The sequence below is a fragment of the Nicotiana attenuata genome, unplaced genomic scaffold, assembly GCF_001879085.1.
Source record: "Nicotiana attenuata strain UT unplaced genomic scaffold, NIATTr2, whole genome shotgun sequence".
Taxonomy (NCBI): domain Eukaryota; kingdom Viridiplantae; phylum Streptophyta; class Magnoliopsida; order Solanales; family Solanaceae; genus Nicotiana; species Nicotiana attenuata.
Window position 1 is genome coordinate 15,380 of NW_017673904.1, and position 5,152 is coordinate 20,531.

The window sequence follows — 5,152 nt, forward strand, 5'->3', positions numbered from 1 at the left end:
CATCTATTTCAGGCCTTCGCCTGCGAGGTAGTAGCTCTGACCCCCTACGCCGTTCACACATGCATTTGATACACATGCTTCGGACGATGATGGTGATGGTGACGAGGAAGTGCATTATGATCAATATCGCAGGATCATCATAGTCCCTGAGGGTGATGGGTAAGAGTTATTTGTTATTTTTGCATTTATTATTTTGTAACGATTTTACTAAGATATTAATGTATTTTTATTGTTAAATTGCAGTTTCATCCCGAGTAATAAGACTACGAGGATAATCACCAAAGCCATCAGAAAGCTTTATGATGGCCCTTATGCGACTTGGACTGATTTCCCATTCTCGCTGAAGGAGCAAATTTTCAATTAATTTAAGGTACAAATGTTGTTTTAAGCAGTTTAATAATTTATATTTATGATATTTCCATATTATAATTAACTTTTGAAATACAGAGCAAGTGTGTATGGGAACACCGCTATAGCGCAGAAGTGGCTGTAAATTTTCATCATATAGCTCGCAAGCGATTATCGGATGCTTTCTCCAATGCTAGAAAGAAGAACAAGAAGCCTAACTGGTTACTTCAAATTATGTGATGATTTGCAAAGGTAATAGCTTACCGCAAAGATCTTAGAGAAGAGTGAAAAAGGAAAGAAAGCTCGTGCATCTGAGAAGGGAGGCTCCTTGCACACTGGAGGTGCAATCAGCCTAGGGACAATAAAAAGAAGATTGGTACGTAATTGCTTAAATTATTTTAATTTTCAAAGTATATCTATTCTGTTTATTAACTAAATTAATTTGTTTTCAGGAAAAGAAGTTGGGGCGTCCAATGAACCACGATGAGCTATTCAAGGAGACGCATATTGTAAAGAAGAAGAAGAAAGAGACGGATCAAGAAAGGTGGGTCGAGGACCGGGCCTCGACTGTATATGTAAGCTTTCACTTTTCTTTAAGTATTTTAATTTACTTTTATATAAATTTTGAAATACTAATTCAATTTAAATTTTCATATATGGTCGCTACCAAACTAACGTGGAGGAATTTATCCGCACTCAGCTAGCCGGTGAATCGAGTGAGCCAACCCAACCTTCGGACGAGGATGCTGAAAGAATATGGATGGAGTCTGCTGGCGGTCCAAAATGGGGGAAGTTATACGGGCTTCCTACTAAAAAGTTCCATCGCTATAAGTGTGGAATGCAAGGAATAGGGACTTCCTCGCAAGGTGAACAACTTAATGGGGAGAGCCTCTACGCTATGCGGGAGACTATGACAAAGCTCACATCCGAGCTAGAAGCGGCCAAGGAAAGAGAAAGGGTTAGAGATGCTCAATTCCTTAGCGTGCAAGCTCAGATCAGAGCTCTCCTATCTATTAGAGCTTTTCCGTTGCCCCGATCTCGTGAGTCATCGCCATAGGCTCGACCTGCACGTGATCGTTCCTCCGGTCCTCCCCGTAATCGTTCCTCCCGTCCTCCCCGTGATCGTTCTTCCCGTCCTCCACAAGATCCTTCTCTATACCGTTTTGCAGATGAAAGTTCATCAGACGGTGATGATGATGTTGTACAAAACACTCCTTGACTTTTATATACTTTGAACTAGACAAATAGAACCCGTTTTGAACTAGTTGTAATAAATTTTAACTTGGTTTTGGATTTCTATGTCCAATTGAACTTTAATTTGTTAGTTTTAATGTATTGATTGATTGATTGATTGATTGTTGTTGTTGTTGTTGTGTTGTTGTTGTTGTTGTTGTTTTATGTTGCTATTAGGTGTATTGGTGGCAGGTGGTGTAGCTGCCAAAACAGGCATTTTATGCCAAATTTAAAACCCAGAAAACCGACCAAAGTTGGTCGGTTTCTAATAAAAAAAATATTTTTTTGCAAATTACCGACCAAAGTTGGTCGGTAATCATTAAAAAAATAAAAAATTTACAATTACCGACCAAAGTTGATCGGTTAATGAACAAGGAATTCCCAGAATTCAACATTACCGACCAACTTTGGTCGGTATTGTTAAATTTTAATTTTTAAAAAAAAATATATATTTTCATTTACCGACCAACTTTGGTCTGTAATTTTGTAAATTTAATAATTAATAAAAAGACATAATTTAAATACACCAACCAACTTTGGTCGGTAAAATTAAATTATTAAAATACGTTTCCGACCAAAGTTGGTCGGTAAATGTTTAAAATTCTTCAGATGGTCGTTTTAACATACCGACCAACCTTGGTCGGTATATTAAAACGACCATCGAAATGGCGACCAAGCGTATTTGGACGGGTTTTGGTCGGTAATTAGCCATAACCGACCAACGTTGGTTGGTTTTTCTGGTCGGTATTTACCGAATTTTTAGTAGTAGAGGAAGACCTAATCCTTCGTCAATCTGTCGTATTGCTCAACAAATATGCAATTGTTCTTGCTAAGTAAAGTTATTTTATATTCTGATATCATATTTGATCTTGGGTTATATTATGTCAACATTATTACATTAGCTAGATTCACATGAATTGTTAACTAATTAATTAAGATGAGCTTTCTCCATCCGGTCATTACAAATTTCTAGTCAAAAACATTTTTTTAAAATCAAAGAAATGTTGAAAGCTTGACAAATTAGTCGCAGAAGATGTATGTAAGGCAGTCATACTTTTTGTTAATCCTTATTAGTAGAATTATAAACTCTTAACACTGCGCGCACATGTAACTTAAATCATAATTTATTTTGTATCATGCTCGACACAACGTTTGCATGGTTTCATGCACAATAATATGAGAAAATTGATTAAATGATCAAATTCTTGCTCACACACATAAAATAAAATAATAAAAAAAGAACCCGATTTCTGCTCTATCCTTTTTTTGTCATTTTTGGTGCTGTGAAACCGATTCACATTGTTTTGAGTATTTTACAAGCTTTAAAAAGAGTGCGATTAAAACCTAACATAATTATTTTTGGGCCAGAATTGATGTTTTGAGTGCATTTTGAGTTTTTGACAGTTTGTAGTACTTCATGTTATGTCTTCTTCGAAAGTCAGTAATCCCTCCATTTCAATTTATGTAATGATATTTGATTTAATATGGAGTTTAAAAATAAAGGAATTTTTTTTAAACTTATGTCTAAAATAAGTCATAAAATTTTATTTGGTTATAAATTATCTTTTGAATTTTTATCAAATATAAAAGAGTATCATTTTTGGAGACTGGCTATAAAGAAAAGAATATCACATAAATTGAAACGCAGGAGTACCTCATATGTGAATAAAATTGACAATACAAAATAATGTGTAAACCAAAAAGTGAGTGAAGGAAAATTGCGGAAAGGTACAAAATTTTAAATAGTGTAGTTATTCAATAACAATAAGTTAAATTGCAGTGTCAAAGTGAATAAAGCTGACAAGTTTAGGGGCCATTTATGCATTTAGTATTTTGTAATATCAAGAAAAGATAAGGGGCCACTCGTGCATGCGTAAAAAGGAAGTCTGAGCTTTTCTTACTATACAAATCGTCCAGTCAACTTAAGATTTTAAGTGGACTTGCTTTAATTTAAATCAACAAAAAATGTACTTTCTCCCCTTTAAAAAATATCTAAGTACGATAGTCAATTTTTTTTTAAAAGTAATCTTACACGTTAAAAATAGTAAAGGGTTGTGTAGTTGGAAAATAAGTTATTTCGAAATTAGTTATTCCGGAATTATTATTTCTTTTTTCTATAAAGATAAAAATAATATTATAATATTTATCTCATGATTAATTATATCGTAATTTTATCCTAACTAAATATGAGATATAATTATTTTAAATTTAATTTCGAAATTAATTATCTTTTATCTTATTTTTCGTACCAAACAAGCCCTAATAGTATGTGTACAGTGTAATGGAGGAAATATTTCAGTTTTACTTGCTTATTATATCACCGATTTGACTTTTTAAAAAAAATAAATAAATGTATGACCCACCACTTTTTGATTTTTATTTTTTTAAAGTACAGTATTTAACTTTTTCTACTTTATTACATTTGACATATAAACTAAAATCAAATCTGTTTTTGAGAATGCTGGTGAAGTAATAAGGGTTGCCTCCTTTTTAGTTCGGTACTAACACAAATTATTCTTGAAATAATTGGGTCACTTGTATATGTTCAAGATAATACGGGTTCGAGATTAGCCACTAATATTTGCACTAAGGCAGGATGTCTACATTATACTCTATTGAAATGCGATTCTTTTTCGGATCGTGCATAAATGCAAGATGTATCGTATATTGGGATGCTCTTTTATGTGATTTAGAACAAAGTTATTTCTGGATTACATTTCACATTTAATATGAGATAGATAATATCAAATTTTCAGTATAAATATTTATATCCATATTGACGAATTTCAACAACCAAACACCAAATAATTATAATCCCAGATTTTATATTAGATTAATATTTTAATCTAAGTAACCAAACAATCCCTAAGGTTAGTTAGATCTGAGCCAAGATAGCTAGTTTATAATGAAGTAAACAGCATTTTAGCTCCTAAGTTAATGCTTATTTTGTTTTACGTTATTTTGCAATTAGATGAGCTACTACGTACTTCTTCCGTCTCATATTATGTGTCTGTGTTTTCTTTTATACCTCTCTTAAGAAATATTAATTAGGAAATTGATTGGACTATTATATATTTATTTATGTCTTACAATATAATCTCTTTTCATTGAATATTTATTCTATTTACGTGTTATCTCCATCTTCAAGAACAATTATTATCAGGGGTAAAAAAGAAAAAAAAATAATCAATTTTGTCTTGAACTTCTAAATGACAAATAATTGAAACAATTATTTTTAGTAACCACAACTGTTAATATGAGACAATTATTTTTAGTAATCACTGTCGAATGTGAGAATCAAAGTGACTTAGGTTCCACCATTGGAGCTCTTTGAGCTTCAGAGAGAAGGTTCTAGATAAAAGAGTAATTGGGGAAAATGAATCTACATTATTTTCACTTCTACAGAGTATGTATATACACGTGTGTAAAGAGATAAAGAAAGTGTTATTACAAAACTGCCACTAACTATCACTAACTATCAATTACTAAACTAACATAACTAACTACCACACCACTAACTGTATACAAATGTATACATAACTATACTCATTCTTAATATCCCCCCTCCCCC